Raw genomic sequence first — 22,966 nt, 5'->3', positions numbered from 1 at the left:
CAGGAAATGGGGAAGATACATCCTGCTACACCCACACCAGAGTCTCTAATTGCCCTGTCTGGCCACTAGACAACTCAAACTCAAGGGGGAGCTCTTTAACCACTATCTCAACAGGTTCTGGGAGCTGAGGTCCAAAATCCTCATCTCCTTCTTCTGAATGGATGGAAGAAGAGGTTTTCCTGGGCCCTCTAGGGCTTTAGCAGATTCACATGAAGATGAGCAAAGCAGATCTAACAGTCTGGGTAGTAAACCTCAATCGACCAGATTAGTTTGGCCCACTCAAAGTGACTGAGGCACTCCAGCATCTCCCTCATTTGCGGAACATAATGGAGGACAGTTGATGAGCAGGTAGATTGGGTTTCCTCATGACTCCTTGACTAGATCTTAAATACCCTTGGGTTGTCTCCCATGGAAAAGTTTGAAAGGGGAGAAGCCAGTAGACAGCGGCAGTACCTCTTATACTTCAAATGAATGGTATAGCAGCAACTGATCCCAGTTTCTGGCTTGTATCCCAACAAAAAACAAAACAAAAAAACCTCTCAGCATAGACTTAAGGGGTTTATTAAACTGTTCAACTAGGCCATTGGTCTGAGGATGATCGACCGAGGTCCAGAGTGACCGTACCTCTAAGGGGGACCAGATCTGTTGAAGCACTTGGAATATAAAATTTGTCCCCTGATCAGTGATCATTTCTGAGGGGATATCTACCCTGGAAAAGATCTGCAGTAGCTTCTGCACGAGGGTACAAGCAAATGTGTCCCACAAGGGAATGGTCTCTGGGTAAGTTTGTGGCTGGAGCATTTCTCTAGGAGGCCTACAATGTCAATCTGCACTGTTTCTGACAGGGTTGTTAAGAGGGGGAGGGAGAATTAAGGGACCCCAGCCTTATTCCTGTCTGGACTGCCAGAAGGTAGCCCATAAGGGGAGACAAAAGTCTGCTACTTCCCAAAATATACCCAGCCAAAAAAAAAAAAATTGGGCCAGTAGTCTTTCAAGTGTCTTTGCCTTATCCAAAGGTCCAGACATTGGGACCTAGGGTGCTAGTCTCAACAGTTCTCTCTGAGTCAGTTTGGGAATCTGGCTCTTCTGTATGAGGTTGTTTCTCCATGCAGTATAGAATTTTTGTTGCATAACTCAAAATGGGGAAGTCATTGGGGGGGAGTTTCCCCAAGGTGGTTTCCCCATTGATCATGGCTACCTGGCTGAAACTCTGAGGGTCTGATCCTCGTGCTGAGCAGTAATAAGATCAAAGGTATCATCTATAGGATCAAGGTGGGTGAGGTAATATCTTCTATTGGACCAACTTCTATTGGTGAGAGAGATAAGCTTTTGAGCCACACAGAGCTTGTCTTCAGATCTGGGGAAAAATTCCCAGCATCCCCATTATCACAGCAAAATGCAAGGTGAATACCTTTCCCCAGACCTGAAGACAAGCTCTGTGTGGCTCAAAAGCTAGTCTCTCTCACCAACAGAAGTTGGTCCAATAAAAGATATTATCTCACCAACCTTGTCTCTCTAATATTCTGGGACTGACTGGGCTACACACTGTATTAATCTAGAGGATGGTAGTCCAGGGTGGGAAGAGTCTCAGTCTCACTTGAGGGCAGACGTTGATAGGGAGTCTTTCAGGAGGCCTCTTCCAAGGGATCCTCTTCTTGGGGTGGGTTCTTTCCCAAACTGTGGAGGCATCTCCAGCCTAGACCCAAGTCAGACTCAGCCCTTGAGAGTTGACTGGGAACAGAGGCACAGAGTTTCTATTCAGGAACAAGGGGAGGCGTTTCCAATCACAACCCAGGATTACGGGCCACGAAAGTTGTTCTGCTATCCCCACCCTGTGACACCTCAATTGGTTGGCTATTTGTAAGATAACAGAAACAGTTGGGTAATTATGCCCTTCCTCAGGTATGCAGGAAATTTGGACCATTCAGTCACATTTGAGGGCTTAGGGTGGGAGGAAGTCTCAGTGCAGGAGCATTGGCCACAGCCAGAATGCATTATCCCCTCTACCTAGTCCTATCTGGAGGGAACCAGGAAGGGTCACATGGCCTCCCTCATTAGCGGGTTTGAGTTCTTACCCTGTTGGATGGAGTGCAATTATCTCAGGTGTCACTTCATCATGGCACACTTTCATGGCATATAGTTGACTGCCCACAATGATAACATACGATTAAGCCCTTTTGAATGGTCAACAAAGACTCCTTTGGGCCTGGTACCTCAGAGCACCAACCCCTGAAGATCTCCAGAAAGGTAGGGGTTCTGTCCCTCAAGTAGGCTGTACTGCAGGCACCTCCTTGTTTCAGGAGCACCAAAACCTGTCCCAGCTCCAACAACCTTGGAATTACCAGGGAGACACTCCCAATGCTCAAGGCCTCTGCCTCCAAAAACCTCTCCACCACGTCTGTGGCCTCTAAGACTGATATTGGGCAGAACCCACAGGCTCAGGCTTGTGCTACTCTAGGGAAAATTTTAAAACACTGTTCCAGAACAATGTTCTCCCTAAGGTTGCCCGCAGTCTTGGTTTCCAGGGTCAGCCAATGAATGGCCAAATCATGGAACCATTAGGTGGTGACCAGTGAGCAACCCTCTTTTGGGAATAGTTCCTCGTGAAACTTCCTCCAATAGACCTCTGGGGAAAATCCAAGTCAAACCAATATAACAGCCTTCAGAGTGAGTGGAATAGGACTGGGCTTTCTTTGCCTTTAGGACACAGTAAGCAGCATGGACCTCTCAGGTTAGATAAGGGGCAAACTAGGTGGCCCAGAAGCTCCTCTCCCAGCCAGTGGCAGCCACAACCCACTCAAATGTTGTCAGGTACATTCAGGGTTATTGGAGTTAGTCAATTTGTTTAGGGTGGACCCTGGGAGACCCTCAGTAGGGAACACCATCATTGGATTGCTCAGCAGCCCTCACACAAAAGACTGGAACTGCTGATTACATCCCTATCAGGTATCAGAAGTAAATGAGTTAGCTGCTCCCCATGCACCTCCTCATGGCCAGGGTGCCTCCTCACTACCCTGCTCTTCATTCTCCTTTTTACATAGACTCTACACACTTGCTCATCCAATCACCCCCTTATTGGGGGTCTAGGTTTAGACAGACAAAAGAAACTCAAAGGCCCCAAAATCTGTCCCAGGACCTGGTTCTTACCTCAGAGCCTAGGTGAGCCAAAGAGTCCTTTTATCAGTTCTTAGACAGTGACCCACCCTAAGGTTCAGCTTGTGACTACCCTGCTCAGAGCTGATTCTCTTGCAGACTTCCCACAGACTTGCTTCAGCTCTCACATGGAAGCAACAACCTGATGTTCCCTCCCTGTGCCAGGTGTCTCTGGTTGGCTCATTTAGCAAGCCTGCTCCAGACTTCAAGTCTCCTGCCAGCAGCTCCCTCTGCTCTCTCCCAGGTTCCTTTGGAAAGTTTCAGCATACATCTTTATTTGAATTCAGTGGGAGTACTCATGTACTTAACTTTAAGCACATGCTTTATTGGGTTGGATATGATTAGCATATCATGAGTACGATGGGGAGAAGGGTAGCTAATGCACTCCATAGCCCTGACAGGGTGTGGCCAGTTGGGTTGTGTGCTTCCCCATAGATAGCCCTCCCATCTTCTGAACACCTGATAGCATCTGCAGCAGGTGCAAGGAGGTACCTGCAGTTCCTCTGCAAGGCGGCAGTAATCATTAGAAGAATTTCCGAGGAAAATTACAAAAATATATGAAATAGTCTACTCAGTGGGAGATCAGGAATTATTATGAACTAGCTACTTGATCACTCAAGCCACAAAAGCAGATTAGCAATATTAATCTAAAATAAAAGAAGTTTCATAGTGTGACTAGGAGGAAGTAGATTGCAGAGTTGCTTGAAAACACAGTTTTTTTAATCTGCAGACTCTTTTCCTCATGACTTGCATTGCAGAAAGTGCCTAGAGCTAAGTAAGTGAAGCTATGAAAGGGTTACTGCTCTCCCCACTGTTGACACAAAATAACATTTTGCTTCTGTTCTCAGTGAATGAAGGTTTGTTTTGTGTAAAAGCTAGTTCATAACTAATGTGTCTGAAACACAGGCAAAACCCAATTTAATTCTAGCTACAACCAGTGTGATATGTTGAAAGAGCAAGGATGAAGGGCAGCTCTATTGGAATCAAGTTTCATTAGCTTTGACATGTAAACATACCTTCACCTGAAGGTTGTTGTCACAGTGAATGCAAACAGAGGAGATGGCCAACTAAGCAGAAGAAATCTAATGTGTTCTTTTCCTTTAATCCCAAGACTATTAAGTACTATTATATTAGATCAAGGCTGACATTTCTGAGCTGTCAGTGAGCTGTTATTCAGAGGCATCTGGAATATACCAAGCATATAAAATGTATAAAACTACATACTCAATATTCTCTTTCATGTGTAGTTACTGCTACGATTTCTAAATCATGATTTCTCTTATGCAGCTATTGAGACATTTTCACTAGATTTAGATTTGTATTAGATACTCAGCTGGGTAAATAAGTGTAACTCCATTTGATTTCAATAGAGCTACACCAGCTGAGGACCTGCCCTAGCTCATCTAAGAGTCAGGTGACATGGTAGGTCATAGAACATAGCTGAATCTAATGAGACGTTAGAAGTCAAGTTTAAGTTTTTAAAATTGCATGAAATTGTCCATTATAAAAAAAATAGGGACAGAGAATTTTTTTAAAGACTCATTTAAAAAATCCCCTAATGAACTTTATTGCTTCTTCTGCTCTGCTTGCGCCTCTTGGTACTCTAACAGCTTAAATGTTTTTCTTCCTCATTGCAGACTTTAAAACAAGGCTATCCAGAACTCTCTGCTGGTGGTGCGACTGCTGCAGCTGAGTAGACCCACTTTCCTTTCCATCTCCACTAGTCTGACCTTCAGATTGTATCGCCCCCCTTCTTAATCCCACAGTCTTTATTTCAGATCTTATAATAAGTCAACAGACAGTAAAAGAAAATTCCTGTGGGAGCAGAGCCTGTGGTCCTATTATAAAAGCTTAAATTCCCCACCTGCTACTTGACCAGTGAAAAGCGTGGATTCACCGCTCCATTCCAGATTATGTAAAAGTATTTAAATCCTGAGTGACAGTATTTCCTAAAACAGCTGTCGGGCTCTCCATTCGTGTGGGCGGAGGGGGGACTCTTGGGAAGGTTGTTGAAAATTGTCCTGTCATTCACTCCTTTGACAGAACAGCTGCCGCCCTTTTAGTCCAGGTGAAGGTAAACAAAAGAATAATTTACAACTAATCAGCATTAAAAATATATACTGTTTTAGATGTTGTTGTCTCTCCCTTTCTCCTACTATTTCTAGGCACCCGTGGCTTACTGGCATATATCATCACAGAAGGCGATGGGGGGGGGGGCACACTGGTTCTGTGAATTGTTCATTTGCCAACCCTACTCAGCTTAATATGTTTCTAGGCAGGAGATTAAACTAAAAAGATGCTCTCATGTTTGCAGTCAATCAAATATTTAACTGTCCCCATTTATCTTACTTAAATTGTACCATTGTCAGGTACTGGCACCCTCAGTGGCATTTGAAAATAAGCTGTTTATCAAAAGAAACAAAGAGCCTGGGATTCAGTAAAATGAAGCCATTTGTTGCCACAATGGCTAGTATTCTACAGCATCTGTTCACAAAAACCTGGACTCAGCACCCATTAGAGCCAATAGAGAGAAACTCGCTGATTTCAGTGGGATTTGAATCAGGTATGCCTATGTTTAAATGATACAGGTACTTAGTGAATCAGATCTGTTCATGCACTGTATTATTTTGGAGGGGGAAAACATAGAGGACCTGATTCTACTTCCACTGAAGTGGAAGTCAATTGGTTGAATTCAGTGTGAGGTGGCTCAGGCTCATGACATGTTCTATATCAATAGTTTTCAACCTGTGGTCCGCGGACGCCTTGGCATCCACAGACTATATCTAACGGGTCCACGAAAGGTTGTCGTTATCATAGGACTGTGGTTTTCAACCCCCTGGAGGTCCACAGAGTATACCTAAGATTTTCAAAGGGGTCCGCACCTCCATTTTAAATTTTTTAGGGGTCCTCAAATGAAAAAGGGTTGAAAACCACTATTTTACATCAACACAACTGACATAAACTACCCTATCTGTATTTAATCTAAATGAAGATGCATAATACATAAACAAATCTAAGTTGTCATATGACATTATTATCGTCCTTGTATTCACTTCCCCTCATTTGCCCATCATTTATTTCTTCTATTTTGCATCTTGTCTAAAATTACATTGTAAGCTTATTGGGGCAGGGACAATGGGCCAGATCCCTGGCCCCTCATCTGGCTGCTTTACTCTATTCAGGAAGAGCAAAGCAGCCAGAAAGCTGCCCTAATGAGGCAGCTAGAGATTCCCCTGGCATAGAGGACTATCCCAGTAGTGTGAAGCCACCATAGCCAGCTCCACTTCACTTGCTCCCAGCCCTCCACCTTGCTTCAGGAGCAGTCAGGAGCATGGCCAAAGCACTTTGCACTCTGGTGATCCTCAGTCAGGGGAATGGTCTCTAGGGGACTGTCCCGAGGCTCATAGTGTAACTTGGTGTCAGTCACAGCAGCCAAAGGATTGGACCAAAGCCCAGTTCAGCCCTTAGTCTGCCCCAGAACTGGGAGAGCAGAAAGGGAGCTTGGAGCCAGTTCCCCCCTCAGTCCTGCACCAAGTGCAATTGGGCCAGACTCGGGAATCTGGCCCAATCCTTTCTGCTTCTCTGTAAAGTGCCCAGCACAATTCGGGTGCTAAATATATCAGTACTGATAATAAATATTAGTGTGATGCCATGTGGCTCGCTCTGTCTCTCTCTCACGCACTCACACACACCCCTCAGTCCCATAGCCTAAGCAGAGTTTTAACAGGAGAAGAGCTAGAGACTCCATGCCATCCATTAAGGACTTTGCTAATGATTTTACATGTAGACCGGAAGCAGTGTGACAATCTGTTTTTCTTTCCATTCTAACATTTTTTCACAGACCTCCCCTCTTTATAAATTGGTGCAGTTCCAAATGCCCCTATCAAAAGGCCAAGTTCCTGCATTAAACTCTCACAAGCAAAAAGGAAAAAGGAACCAGCAAATAAGAACTCTGATGCAATATAAATTAATCATCCCACTAAATCTTTTATTTAATAAAATTATGTAGTTAATTCTTAACAGCCGAGAGGATTTTCATAATTCAAGCAGCTATATTTACCATTTACCTAATTACATTTTGAATAACCAGTCTGTTCTTCTCTGAGATTCTGAATAGGTTGGTGGGCGACTGCGACAATGATATCTTTAAAAAATGTGAACTTAACAGGTCCTGATACTGTGAGGTTTTCAGCATCTTCTGCCAGTGAAAAGCACCTTTCCTGCTCACTGCTGTCAATGAGAGTTGAGGGCACTCAGCACTTTGCAGCACTGAACCCTCTATTCCCTACTACATCCTTCCTACAGCCTATTAGAATGTGGGGAAAGTTCATAAGTGGAGGTTTCAATGATAAATACTTGTACATTTGGCAAATATATATGTATAGAGTGATTAAAAACCTTTTTCTGCCCCAGAATTGCATTTTTTTCCCTTACACATTCATTTCTATTTTTAGAAATATTGATTTAATACATTAAAGAGCTTTACTTGGGAAAGGAGAGGGGAATGTTCAACGGGTTCCCACCATGTATCATTAATCATCCCCCACAGAATCAACTAACATTTCAGGCTCTAACGAAGCAAGTACGAGGACAGAGAAAAAGCTAAAATCTGATTTGGCCAAGTGATTTTTGTGTGTTTAATCGGCTTGTTTGTATTCAAAAGGCCAAGATTCTTCTATAAATAAAAGGGAACCAGTAATTTTACTGTCTTCAACTAGTGCTGCAAATTGCTATGTTCTGAACATAGATATGAGTCATTCTTCCTAGAGAGCCTGGAAGTGGACTGTCCTGAGTGCCCTTCTCCCACACTGACGTCAGGGAAGTTGAGGGCACCTTACACCTCATGGGATCAGACTCTGAATGCTCATTAATCCAACTGATATCTTAAATGGAATGAGCTTGGCAGTTTAAGGTCAGTCCCCAGTGGTGTGTGGTAACATTATCAGAAGAGCCATTTGTCTCTGGAGTGAACAAACATTGAAACCTATCGGCCTTTCCTTTTCCAGAGTTCTTGCCAGCATTGGTAGCCTGGAAAAAAAAGATTCTCATGTCTAAGGGCTCTGCTAAAGTTATTCACTGTCAGCACATTGTGAGATATTGAGATAGGGCTGAGTGCCTGGTATTCAGCTTTAACAGAAGAGGCAACAGTTCTAACCTGTTGAGCCTCAGGAAAAGCAAAAACATGTATTTAAGGTTTCTGAATCAGACTATTAAATCATCAAAGTCCTTTGGTAACTTTGAACCTGCTGACACTCGGCCTTACTGGCATGGCAATGCAGACAGTATTACCCAGGACATGATACTATGCGATTTTGCTTCTTCTTTAATTCCTTAATTCTGTCCTTCTGAACTCTTTCTGACTTCAACGTATGCCAAGGTCAGAAAGAGTTCAGACTCATCACTTGCATGGGAGGATTGAAACCGTAGGGTTCCATTTCATGAAGCTGGTGCACTGGCACTGCAGGAGTAAGAAGAGATACTTTAAATTTGTGCCAGCCTGACACTGACACTCAGTGCTGCTCAAACCTGTAAGCTTTCCTCATCACAACAGAGAATTCTAACTCAATCTTCAACCTAGGGCAGCAAAAGAAAAACATGGCATATTAAAAGGATGCTGTCAAAGTTGATTGGCCAAAAAGGTCGCCTGCCTTTTTCCTCTTTCGGTACATTTGTTTGAAAAATCCACTTAACACTTATAATGTGGTGGTGTTTTATTTCCTGAAATAAACAAGTCAATTCTCTTCTATAAGCATATTAATGCCAGGAACTACAATAGCCCAGTGTGCATGCATGAAAAAAGAAAGAAAAAAATTCTAGGACGGGAACAACTTTCCATTTCAGGCTTCCAAAAGGTTATTAAAAACAACTGTGAGAAAAAAACAGGATTTTCAAAATTGTGAAAAATACCTTGACAGGTTTCTTTTCAAGTTTAAGTTACAGATCCAGTAGTCAACACAAGGCAACATGCCACTTTCCTACAAAGTGAAATTATTTTAGTTCTTGATTTATTTACACTTGGTAATGAAACAATATATCAAACGGTGTATGTAGAAGTGCATGGCCCAGCCTGGGGGAGCAGTGAGTTAGAAGCAGCTTAGGTGCATTAAGGTTGTGAGTTCAAGGCCTCTTCTGTTCTCTGTAACAGAGCTGAGTACTTTCAGGGACAGGGGCAGAGATAGCTCAGTGGTTTGAGCCTTGGCCTGCTAAACCCAGGGTTGTGAGTTCAATCCTTGAGGGGGCCATTTAGGGATTGGGGCAAAAATTGGGGATTGGCCCTGCTTTGAGCAGGGGGCTGGACTAGATGACCTCCTGAGGTCCCTTCCAACCCTGATATTCTATGATTCTATGTCATCTAGCACAGGGCTTCTCAAACTTTTTTTTTTCATGGACCACTTGAAAATTGCTGAGGGTCTTGGCAGACCACTTAATGATCTTTCCAAATGTTGTTTGTACCATTACTAACTATTGTAGAGTGCTTTGGATAAAAGTGCTATATAAAAAAAAGCAATAATGATTAATGTTTTTTTGTTCTACAAATAAAACCACACAACTCATATTTTAATATCAGTAGTTTCTCCCCCACTGTGACAGCCTCAGAGTTGGGAAGGAGGGGGTTCTCTCCCTGGCAGCCACAGCCCTGGAGCTGGAGAAAGTTGCTTCTTTCTCTGGCCACCACAGCCCTGCACATCCCAAATTCTCCCTACCCCCTCTTCTCATTCCACTGCCCCCTCCCACCTACCGCCTATACCCCCCCAAGGCCACCACCTCACCTTACATGTGCATCTTCTCCAGGGTCCAGGCACCTCATTAGTGGAGCCACACCTGCACAGCTCCACTAATTAGGTGGGCAGCCCTTCATTCTCTCATATGCAGCCGCCTGGGTATGCACCTTAGAAGGAACTAGCTGCGGACTACCTGAATGGAGCTCATGGACTACTGGTGGTCCATGGACCACAGTTTGAGAACCTCTGATCCAGTATATTAAAAGGCACTGTGTCCAAATTGGGGGAAACCTCCATTCACGGAAAGGGAAATGCTTGCTACATTATGGAAGATAGGACCACTATCAGCAGCTACCGTGTTTTGTTGATGCTTTAATAAAATAAAGTGAGTATTGTGGAGGTAGCATTTCATTCAATATCTGCAAGAGTACACAAATGCAAAGAACTTTATTTGACCAAAATGGGGCTGACTGATTCGTTAGCCATTTATTACACTGAACTGGAAGTCAAGAGATCCAAATTCTATTCCTAATTCTACTACTGACCTGCTGCGTGACCTTGGACAAGTCTCTTCACCTCAGTTTTCCCCTATGTAAAAAATGGGGGTGATAATTACCTTCTGGTGCAAAGCACTTGAACACAATCCTGGCCCCATTGAAGTCAATGACAAAACTGCCAAAGACTTCATTGGAGTCAGGATTTCACCCTTTGAGACCTATGGGATGAAAAATGTAATTATTATTACTTAAAGGCAAGTCAGTGGTTCATTCTTTAAAGGCATGTGTTTGTTTGTTTGTTTTTAAGTGAATTTATTGTTTGCTTAAAACACCAGATTAGGAAGAGAAGAACTACCGTACCGGAACAGACTAATTATATAATTTAATCTGCTAACTAGATACTGCCCAGGCCTATAACCAATGCTTCAAATGAAGGTGAAAAATCCTTGTCATCAGCGTAGGAAACTTTACAAAGAATATTGTACCACAGGGCAAAAAAGTTCTTGGCCCTCGCAAGTAAATTTATGATGTGAAGCATGAGAATTAATAACCCTTGTAATTTTATTCTAGTTAGTTAAACTGCTGTTCCTTTCTTATTTTTATACTTAGCTATCTCACAGGGTTGTGAGGGCTTAACTGTTGTTTATAAAACGTGGAGATCTTTATATAAAAGGGTGCATATAAGTGCAAATCATTTATTAAAAAAAGTCTAATCTTTCTTTGAATCTTATTGAGACATTTGCTTAAAATATATCCTGTGGCAGCAAGCGTTACAGATTAATAATACAGTGAAATAAAATATGGTTTTCATTTATTGTTTGCAAATGTATTGTCTCTTAATTTAGTCAGTTGCTCCCTTTGCTTTTACCAAGTATAGAGAAGTGCATGATTGACCTCTATACAAATTGTTGTTATTATGTACAGGATAAAATTTCCACAATATTGACTCCTTTCCCCTAAAACCTAGCGGAACCCCTCCATGGGTGCTGCACAGGAGTTTAGATGAAGAGTGGGTAGGCCTTGTGGAGATGGCTATTCTTTGTACCATTATGTCCCCAAGTAGCCCTAAAAGAACAGATGCAAGTTACTGCTAACTGAATCATCAAGGTAGTCAACCACATGTACTTTTAAGAATGTGAATAGTCCCCTTGACTTCAATGGGACTACTCATATGCCTAAAGTTACACACATGCTTAGGGACCCTGCAGCATTGGTGGCTAATTAAGGGAGATTCCACACTGCGAAAGAGAGAAACACTGAAGAGTAAAGGGCCGAGGGAGCTGCGCTGTTGTGAACATAGGACAGTATCCAGTACCTCCCAGGAGAACTACTTGGTTCTTAAGGAAATTATAGTATTCGGGAATGAACTCACAGGGCAGTCCACATAGTGCAAATCCTGCTAACCTAAGGAAAATATCTGATGGAGGCTCTGACATTTTGTCCCCTAAATGGATCAGGCTGGTCCCAAGTGATCGCAAAGGTTTTTAAAATACCAGTTCTTTAAACACATTCATTTATTATTAAAGAAAAAGAAGTGCCTAGAGCTTCCTGAGTATGTTTGTCTTCCTGTAGGAAATCCCAGATTTTTGCCCCTTCTTCCTTTTTCTGAGTCGTCCTCTTGAATCTGGCAATATAATTTTTTGATTAGCATGAATTCACCCCTCCTTTCGGCTACATCCCCATGGCATACACAGTAATTGACTCAGTGACCTTTTACACTACATCTACTGATCCTCTCAAAGAATCTGTTGTATTACGTGGGTCAATGGAACAGCACAAGTCTCAATCAATTCGAGTCAGCATGTCTGATACAGTATAAACACCGCATAAACTCCTCCATGTAGCCAGCTTTATTTTGTATTAGTCAGAAAAGGTCAAGGTGAAATTGGAGTATGGATAAAATTGGTCAGTATTTGGAACCAGTCCCACTTGAGCTTGATTTCCTATTTCTTGGAAGGAAAAAAACCTCCCTTTTATGGTCTGGATACCAAGTTTATTGAATGTTGACATACATGCAACACACGATAATTCTTTGAGTGTCTTGAGTAAAATTATCAATATGGTTGAGGAGACTCTTAAATTCACTTGGCTGGCAGCTGCTATAAATCCACCTTATAAATCTTAAGGCCAAAGCTTGTAGTCTTTGCATCTCTATTTCCATTGCAGTCTTTGTTTATCTGTGACTTTGAAGCACGGGTATAATGGCTTCCGAGAAGAGCTGCTACCCAGCTGAAATTCAATTTCCAATCTTAGATATCTTCTTAGGAAATACCCTCATGGGATTTAGGGCCAAGATTTTCAGAACTGGCTGCTTCCAGTTAAGTGCCTACCTACATATTTAGAGATCGAAATATACAGACTGATTTTCAAAGGCTCGAGGTGCATATAGGAGCCGCTGGGTGCTTAGTACCTTTGCAAACCAAGCTTTTAATGCAACTGTAGTTACAGCTACATTCATTTGTTACAGAAAAAAATATCACCCTTTCGAGGGGGTAGTTACATGCACTGTTGATTAAACTACTGGGAAGTAACTGATTTAGCATACATAAATAGTTAAAAATATAAATAAAAGACCATTTCTTTACTTGCTATGTGACCTACCCTTCTTATTTTAATGGGAATATGTCAAATTTAGAAATGTGATCTTCTTTCTTCCTCTAGCTCAGAGCATTCTACCATCTTAGAGCAAATCCCAAGGAAGGGGCCAGGAAATACCACCAGGTTCCCCTTGGAGAAGTGGAAGGGCAAAACCTCCAAGCCCCAAGGATTCCAGGGCCCTGCAGGGAAAAGCAGCTGCATTACTGTGCCAGTCTCTAGCACTAGGCTCACAATGACTCTCCAGGCACCCACACACAAGCTTCCCTGCAGGTAGAGAATAAGTGTCCATTTGAGTAGCATTAGCTGGCACCTGGATATACATTGGGCTCAGATACCATCAAATTGGTGTGACTGCTCCCCCAGCCCTGCCAGGTTCTACCCCCCAGCACATTCCATCACACATTATAAAGCTCCATCTTTGCATGCATGGAGTGCAGGGACTTCTGAATAGGGTGTCCAAGCGTCCCATTTTTAAAGGGACAGTCCCATATTTAAGCCCTCCGACTTTTTCTTTAAAATGGGCAAATTGCCCCATATTTTCTGTCTCACCCCCCATCAGGTCCTGCTGCTGGCTGAGTACCAGCTCACCAGCCACCCACCCACTCCTGGGGTGGGAGGGCGGGTCCAGTGGCTGACGATGTGGGTGGGTGTGCAAGGCTGGTGGTGGGGCGAAGATGTAGTGCGCAGGGCCAGTCACTCCACCTGCCAGTCCATCAGCACAGCCCCCGCTGCGTGCCAGCCTTCGGCCAGCAGGGTCCCACCCCCCATCCCATTTCTGGCTGCGAGCTGCAGTGGCTGGGGAGTGTAGGCAGGTGCCAGGCAGCAGCCAGTTATGTGTCATCTCTGCTGCCCACCCATTGGCCCTTTACGTGCTCCCCCGCTCGCTGTCCTCTCCCTGCTTTGCCCCTTCACCCCCACAACCCCACTGCTCCTCTATCTCCCCCCCTCCCCGGCAGGGTGTGTCCCACTCCCAGTGCTGTGCGGAGAACCAGCCCCTGGTGGGAGCGCTCAGCTCAGCAACAGCCTGGCCGGCAGGCTCCTTCCTTCCCCCACTGGCTGGGCTGGTGCCCTGGGAAAGCCCAAGACCCTCTAGGCTGGGGCGCTGGTCAGGAGGAGCTGAGCCCTGTATGTGCCAAAGCCCCTCACAGCGCTGGCATGGGGAAACCTCTTGCCCCTCAGCTAAGCTCTGGAGTGGTGAGGGTGGGGAGGGGAAGTGATTTCCTGCCTGTTCACACCCTGAACCTACAGGCTCCACAGCAGACACTGTGGCATGGACTTAGCAACTTCTTCACCTCTCACGCCCCCCTTTGCCCTGGGTCCTGCCTTCAGAGGGACAGGACTGTTCCATCCCCTAGGAACCCTCCTCTGCTGAGCCACCTCTCTGGCTGGGTTCGCTGAAGCTCCTGCAGTGAGGTTCCCTGGGCCCTAGAGCACAATGCATCCTTAGGGCTTAACTTCTTCCTGCCTACGCTGTAGCCAGGGGACAGGAGGCAGCTGGGTTATGTCGGTGGCCAGCAGCAGCCAGGAGGTGTCAGCTGCCGTTCAACACTGTGCAGGCATGAAGGGACAAGCCGTTTTCAGCCACATGGGTTGGGGCGGTGTCAAGAGAGAGAGAGAGAAAAGCTCTGCAAAGACATGGGCCAGGTCATCCCTTCCCCACTCCTCCTCCCCTGCAGCTGGAAGCACCACCTGTCCCTTCCCTCCTGCACAGTGCCGAAAGGCTGCTGCTGGCCACATTCTGGTGTGAACCCTGGCAGAAATCTGGGGAGGGGGGGCATGTGAACCTGCATGCCCCCTGCCCATGTATTGCCTTGGGAAGATGTGGTGCCAGGTACCAGGAGAGGTGGGTCTATTCCCAGGTACCAGGAGAGGCGGGTCCATTCCGAGGGCCCAGCCAGGCATGGAGGGCAGAGAGCGCCAGGCAGGGAGGATCGGGTTGGTCATTCACCCCCCTGTGTGAGAGAGGTGTATGGGAGTGTGTGTATATGTCACCCCTCCCAACGTGATATATAAGAAGGTAAATAAAAAGAATCCAACTACATAGTATTTCTTTTTAACAGGGGCTCAGTCAACTTGATGTTAATATGAACATTTGTATGACTGATTGCCATTGAACTCACTTGAATATGAGTAATTTTACCAGGTGTCCTATATTCAGTATAGGGAAATATGGTCCCTCTACTTCTGAAGGATTATGGAGAGAGGGGCACTCAAGTCATAAAGCTGCTGCACCTTGTACATACCCCTCTTTGTGCCCACCTTTCCAAAGCTGTCCTCTGCTTTCTGCTCTCCAGTGTCCAGGTTAATAGAGTTGAATATACTGGGCTATTCTGGCCTCTGCTCGCAAAGTCTGGATGAGTATTTCCCAGTTTTCCTTTAAAAAAATTCTTTAATACACTTTAAAACAAACATTTCCCCACACTCCTGTGCTCTGGCCGGACTCTGCTGTCTTACACCTTTTCAAGGGTGAACAGGGGCTGCTTCTGGCATGTGTCTCCAGTGCCACTTACTTTTTTCAAAGGCATAATGCATGTAAGTACCATCAAGTAGCATGTAAGTTTGTAAGGCTGGAAATTATGCCTTTCAGAGGCTAGGACTGGGTGTTCTTCTGGAACCAAGCCAGCTGGAGACAGGCTGATGGAAGCCTTGATTAAAAGAAAACAAGGTTAACAAACATGAGGGATGAAAGGGATAGACATCTGAAATCTTTGACTACTCTCATTGACCTCTTACTCAACATTAATCTTCCGCCTATATTTACTGTAAGTAAATTGAAGAGCAAGCTCTGTGATTTCCTGCTGGAACTGCTGCCTCAACTCTGCTTTGTCACACACCCACAGTGTGCTAGCACGGACTGATTGTGCTGAACAAAGACTAAAGGGCTTATGGAAGGAAAAAAGAGGGGCCAGAATGATACCAGCACCATTCTTTGGACTGGCTAATTTGCCATGGACATTGAGCATGCATGCAATAGCAGACGTTATGCTGAAGAGAATGTAATTAGTAGGACTATGAATTATATTGGCCAACAGCAAGACACCCAGGACCTTGATTCAGATAAACATCCAGAAATGTGGCCATATAACAGACATTCCTTGGTCTGAAAACCAGGCTGGAAATAACTTGAGAACAGGATCTTATGTAAGTTTTCTAGTCGTCCTGGATTGTAGCCTAGCCAGAAACACCACAAGAATAACCTTTGTTGCAGAATTCAGGTATTTCTGCTGCAAGCCTACATCTCGAAATCAGGAAAAACAGTTATATATGAGGGGGTGGGAAACACTTTTCAAAAGAGATTTGTGCTCAGTTCAACTTTTGGAGGAAGGTACAGGCCGGTTATTTTATCTAAATAAACTGGTTTGTCCATTCCTATCAATGAGATAATATTTGAAGACACCGGATAAATTAGGCATAGAATTCAAATGGACCAGAAGGCATATATGTTACTGGAGTAGATAAAAAAAAAATTCACTCCTAGATCTAGAGAGATATTTCCCTCCATCCAGAACTGCATCTTAAACTTCTAAGATTTGTAGCTCCAAATAGCGCAGTGGATGCAGAATGCTAGAAGAAGACATGGAATATGGGTAACCCACAAGTGCAATGAAACAGCAGATTTATATATTTTAAACTGAACATGGCTATATTTAGCCAACTATCAACCAACTATAAGGTATTTTGCTTTTAAAGCACAGATACTCAATGGGGTGCTATATAGACGTTCATTACCCCATCAGAAGTATTTGGAGGCACTAGGTCTGAGGCAAGCACAGAAGTCTCCCCTGCCCCACTCGGAGCTCTGAGGTGCACAGGGGGAGCATGACTGTTGTTGCACCCTTTCGAAGAGTGAAACGCGCACTCCCCACCTAGGTCCAGCTCTGCCAGCAAGAGCAGGGAGGGAGTGGACGGGCACACCTCTGTCTTTGTCCTTCCCTCCCGCATGTGTGCCCAGGCTTGACTCGGAAAAAAGGCTGCAGTGGATATTGTGTTAAACAATTCCCGGTTAAAGTTCTGGGAGGCACCACGACCTATTTCGGTGTCAAGATAAGGCCTTGGAGAAGCCAATGCTGCTGAGCATGCTGCTAACATCATGTCTTTTGGAGGGGCTCCAGGCACTGTCCCTGTGCAGGGTTGCTAGGAGAGGGACAGGCTTTTTGTGCCCTTTCCCCACTCTCATGCACACTCATGATCACAGTCTTGCCCTGCTTTAGCTGTGGTGCCAGGCACCCTGAGAATAAGTGGTGGATAACATATTGGCAGGCTGCCCGTTGTATACTTCCTGGCACCTCCATTACATAGCAGGAGTACTCAAAACTTACCCTAGGAAAGGACTAGTCTGCCAATGTGTGAGGGAAGGAATATCAGATCAAGAAAATGAAGATTCATCTCGACTAGTGGGGGACACGTAGTGGGGGTGAGGAAACATTCAGCAATTCTAATTTAGAACTTAAAGCAACAGTAACATTTTTGAAGTGTTAATGGAGAGTTATAAAATACTAGCTTAAATACAGCAGACCAATAAATACATTCTGAAGCAAATGCAGCAGAATTCATGGGAGTTTCCATATTGCCCGTCAGAAGTTTCAGAAACAGGAGTGTGATTTTTTTTTCTTCCCCTTCCAAAGCCAGTCACAAGGCTCTTAACTGCATCATTGTCATGAAATAACAAGATGATACAATGAGATAACTGCTGAGAGACATGGAGGAAAAAATGACACAGAAAGCTCACAAATCCAGTGTTGAATCCTCTATGCAGATCCAAAATTGCAACCAGCGCTGTTCAAAGTTAATTATAAGGCAAAGCCACAAGTCTTTGAAGTGGTGTATGTGATTGACATAAGATTCAGGACTATGATACGGATACTGTAAATGCCAAGGGTCAACTTAGCACCATGTATAATATGCATCAAAACTGAACTGTGTGTGTTTCTCATCTGCACCCCATTAATAAAACCTGAGTCCCTAGTCCAGAGCAAAACAGCATCACGCCCACTGAAGTGATTTTCCCAGCTCTGTACCAGAATTCATTTCTACACAGGTGAAGAACTTTTAAAAACAAGATTCTGAGCAGATAGCCAAGTCTTGCGGGTAAGGGACACTGGTAAGCACAAATTCTGCTCTCCCGTACACTGGCGTGAATGAGAGCAAAAATAGTCCTTTATTGTGTAAAAGGCAATAGTTTTAATTCACTCCAACAACGAAAACAAGGAGTGTGGGGACTACAAACAGCTCACAGGTGAATAGTTTTTATCTCACAGAAAAAGTAGTGGTGATGGACACAGCAATAACTTCAATAGAGCAGTGCCAGAAGCCCAGTCCTGTTCAGTTGGGTCAAGGAGCGTTTAATCATTGGTTTCAACAAGGAGAAGGATGTGTCCAACAGGCCGCAGTAGCATCTCCATGCAACTCTTTAAAAAAAATTTGTAGTAATTTCCAGATAATTAAAGCATTTCAGAGCTAGAAACTCGGCTTCCCTCTGATCAAACTCTACCTGCACCTTCTTAATAAGAAGTTCTGTCACCGTCCAGCTGGATTGTATAGGTCACTATGGTGGTATATAACACTACTAAAGTTAGGCGTGCAAGAGTATCAGCGAGTACTGGACCCTGTCCATTTTGTAACCCTGGGGCTAGTCAGTTGCCCTTTGTTACAGGGTGAATTGTTCCAGCTCATTTACACATGTTCATGTGTGAATACTTCACATCTGTGATGCAGCAAGAGGGATTATAACAAGAGTAGCTTCCACCATATCTCCACCAGTAACCCACAGCCCTTTGTTCTGTCTGGATCATCTGCCATATGAGATCTCACCCTGACACAAGGTTAATTAACAAACTCCAGCTTTATTGTGGCTTCTTCAGCCTCATGGCTTCTCAGACATTTCCCAGGAGGTGTCCCTTCCCATTTAGTTCTCCCCAGGAAACAGTATGCTGCCTGAAAGTGTCTGCTAGCACTTTCATATGGTTACAATACCAACCTGAGGATATTGAAACTAATACCACACCAAAAGACAGCTAATGCAATACATTTGTCATAAAAAAAGAAACCTCATAACCTCGCTTTTGTGAACCTCCCTCCCCTGTTGCCTGATGTGAACTCTGTTGTTCGATCTAACATAGGTCATAAATTATTTACACAAGTCATCACATTGAATTAGGGACCAGTTATGTGAATAGGAATTTGCAATGTAGAGGCCCAGTCTTACAAACTCTTCAGCGTAGAGGGTCATAAGTAAAGCTTTCAAAAGCACCTCCATGATTTAGGATTGTAAATCCCATTGGATTTAGGGTCCTAAATCATAGAGGTGCTTTTGAAATTGTAACCCGTCTCTTGATTCTCTCTGTAAAGCACTACACATGCAAATAGCATTATGCACAAATATCGAACAGTCATTTAACTTAATTTATTTCAGTGTATAATCTTCCTTTTAGTGCCCTACCATTAATGTGTTCACGAAGGTACTGCAGAGTATTCTCAGCATAAAAACTAATTTCATCATATTGATGAACACCTGAATAATTGAACATTCAATGAGGAGTCTCATTAAGAAGTAGTGCTGACCTCCTGTGATAAAGAGAGGTTTCAGAGTAGCAGCCGTGTTAGTCTGTATTCGCAAAAACAAAAGGAGTACTTGTGGCACCTTAGAGACTAAATTTGTTAGTCTCTAAGGTGCCACAAGTACTCCTTTTCTTTTTGTGATAAAGAGGACTCTAATCCTTCATGAGGGAGTCTGGACTTATGCTAACAGCATTTCCATGTATGGAAGTATAGGGTGCACAGGGAAAGACTGCCAGGAAATAACTTCTTTAAGATGAAACTGTAAATCAAGATCCTGTCTGCTTCAACTCCAACGTGCTCTGAGGGCACATTTTAAAGGTGAACCTGTGACTATTCTGCTGAATCGTGCATATTCTGCCCTATATCTGATATTTCCTAAAGATGTAAAATGGGAAAATGTGTTTTCATTAATCAGATTATTTATTATACATAACTAACATACAGCGGGCAAATCCTGCTTTTACAAGTCATGGGATTTTACAAGTGTAACAGAGCAAAAATGTGGTCAGGATTTCTACTGCATACTTTATATATGTTTACTTTAAGACCTAAAGTTAATTGTGTATTTTTTTAGTGTGTAACTGATTTAAGAAAACTAGAACACCTTTAGTAATGATGAAAAGTGTTGGGTTGACAGCACCAGAAACTGAATTTGGCTGTTTAAACAGAGACCATGTGCCCCACTTCAGCCCCGTTCACGGGGCATCTCATTTTTGAGATGAGACTGACAAGAAGGTTGCCTGTAGAGCTGGTTTGGAATTTTTCAACAGAAAATGTCAGATTCATTGAAACATTAAAATTTTGTCAGAAAATGTTGATTTGTTGAAACCAAAACTGTTAATGGGAACGTACCAGGGATTTGAGAAAACTTTCATCAGGAAAGGTTTCTCAGTTCCAGAACAGAATCTGTGGTCAAAACCAGAGACAGAGACCAAAACCCCAGAAGAGCCCAAAATCATGTGGTTAGTGCACTCAGCTGGGACGTGGGAGACCCAGATTTGAATCCCTGCTCTGCTGGATTTAGAGCAGAGACTTGAACTCAGGTGAATAGCCTAATCGCCAGGCAATTGGCTCTCAAATTATTTCAAAAGGTCTCAGTTCAGTCTGGATGGAAAACAGGAAAACAACCAAACTCTTGAGAAGCACTCCAGGAGGATAAACCATTGCTGAAAAAATAAATGAATTATTTGCATCTGTCTTCATGGCTGAGGATGTGATGGAGATTCCCCAAACTGAGCCATTCTTTTTAAGTGACAAATCTGAGGAACTGTCCCAGATTGAGGTTTCATTAGAGGTGGTTTTGGAACAAATTGATAAATTAAACAGTAATCAGTCACCAGGACCAGATGGTATTCACCCAAAAGTTCTGAAGGAACTAAAATGTGAAATGCAGAACTATTAACTGTGGTATGTAACCTATCATTTAAATCAGCTTCTGTACCAGATGACTGGAGGATAACTGATGTTATGCCAATTTTTAAATGAGGCTCCAGAGGTGAGCCCAGAAATTACAGCCCAGTAAGCCTGGTTGCAGTACCAGGCAAATTGGTTGAAACTATAGTAAAGAACAGAATTACCAGACACATAGATGAACTCAATTTATTGGGAAAGAGTCAACATAGTTTTTGCAAAGGGAAACCATCCCTCTTTGAGAGGGTCAACAAGCATGTGGACCAAGGGGATCCAGTGGATATAGTGTACTTAGATTTTCAGAAAGCCTTTGACAAGGTCCCTCACCAAAGGCTCTTAAGCAAATTAAGCTGGCATGGGATAAGAGGGAAGGTCCTCTCATGGATCAGTAACTGGTTAAAAGATAGGAAGCAAAGGGTAGGAATAATGGTCAGTTTTCAGAATGGAGAGAGGTAAATAGTGGTGTCCCCCAGGGGTCTGTACTCTGACCAGTACAGTTTGACAGATTCATAAATGATCTGGAAAAAGGGGTAAACAGTGAGGTGGCAAACTTTGCAGATGATACAAAACTACTAAATATAGTTAAGTCCAAAGCAGACTGTGAAGAGTTACAAAGGGATCTCACAAAACTGGGTGACGGGGCAACAAAATGAATGGCAGATGAAACTCAATGTTGATAAATGCAAAGTAATGCACATTGGAAAACATAATCCCAACTATATATATAAAATGATGGAGTCTAAATTAGCTGTTACCACTCAAGAAAGAGATCTTGGAGTCATTGTGGATAGTTCTCTGAAAACATCTACTCAATGTGCAACAGCAGTCAAAAAAGCTAACAGAATGTTGAGAATAATTAAGAAAGGGATAGATAAGAAATCAGATAATATCATATTGCCTCTATATAAATCCATGGTACACCCACTTCTTGAATACTGTGTGCAGATCTGGTCGCCCCATCTCAAAAAAGATATATTGTAATTGGAAAATGTAGAGAAAAAGGCAACAAAATTGATTAGGGGTATGGAATAGCTTCCGTACGAGGAGAGATTTAAAAAGACTAGGACTTTTCAACTTGGAAAAGAGATGACTAAGGGGGGCTATTATTGAAGTCTATAAAATCATGACCGCTGTAGAGAAAGCAAATAAGGAAGTGTTATTTACTCCTTCTCATATCACAAGAACTAGGGGTCACCAAATGAAATTAATAGGCAGCAGGTTTAAAATAAACAAAAGGAAGTATTTCTTTACACAACGCACAATCAACCTGTGGCACTCCTTGCCCGAGGATGTTGTGAGGGCCAAGACTATAACAGGGTTAAAAAAAGAATTTCATATGTCCATGGAGGATAGATCCATCAATGGCTATTAGCCAGGAGGGAAGGGATGTATCCCTAGCCTCCGTTTGCCAGAAGTTGGGAGTGGATGACAGGGGATAGATCACTTGATGATTATCTGTTCTGCTCTTTCCCTCTGAAGCACCTGGCATTGGCCACTGTCAGAAGACAGGATACTGGGCTAGATAGTCTGGCCCAGTATGGCCATTCTTATGTTCTTAAAATATTAATGGAATGGGAAAAACGTTTCCCACCCAGCTCCAGTTGCCAGATTGTAGTAGTTACTGTGTCCAGCTGTCCACTAGAAACCAGATGGGGATCATGAATTCATTTCACATAGTCCACTAAACAGCTGTTAGATTGTCCGTCATCACCCTCTGCTCACCCCCATAAACATTCATGTTATACTTATTTCTTTAGATTTTTTTTAGAGTAAGAGAGAGATGCAGCCAGGCTCTACTGACTTTGTGCAACTAGGGTTAGATTCACTGATAAACTCCAGCCACTTTGTACAACTATGATGATGCAAAGCAGCTATTAACCTGGCTTAAACCAGTGAATCTGGTCTTTAATTTTCCAGAGTAGTACACAAAGGACTGCCCATCCCACTAAAGAGATCTATTGAAAACAAGACCCCTAATGACTGCTATGTAGAACAGTGGCTCTCAAGTTTTCCAGACTACTATACCCC

The 22,966-nt window shown here is 43.4% G+C and overlaps 2 long non-coding RNA genes across 2 annotated transcripts in view; both read right to left on the bottom strand.

The window, feature by feature from the left end:
• LOC119565271 overlaps positions 1-3,378 on the bottom strand; it is a 66,070-nt gene extending 62,692 nt beyond the window's left edge. The window contains exon 1 of the long non-coding RNA XR_006290784.1: positions 3,148-3,378. This is a non-coding gene — a long non-coding RNA (uncharacterized LOC119565271). The remainder of the gene's footprint in view (positions 1-3,147) is intronic.
• An 11,937-nt stretch (positions 3,379-15,315) lies between these two features.
• LOC114019373 overlaps positions 15,316-22,966 on the bottom strand; it is a 39,605-nt gene continuing 31,954 nt past the window's right edge. The window contains exon 3 of the long non-coding RNA XR_005223897.2: positions 15,316-15,615. This is a non-coding gene — a long non-coding RNA (uncharacterized LOC114019373). The remainder of the gene's footprint in view (positions 15,616-22,966) is intronic.

This window comes from Chelonia mydas, chromosome 1, assembly GCF_015237465.2.
Source record: "Chelonia mydas isolate rCheMyd1 chromosome 1, rCheMyd1.pri.v2, whole genome shotgun sequence".
Taxonomy (NCBI): Eukaryota; Metazoa; Chordata; order Testudines; family Cheloniidae; genus Chelonia; species Chelonia mydas.
Note: the sequence above shows the minus strand (reverse complement) of the source record. Positions and strands in the feature narration are given on the sequence as shown.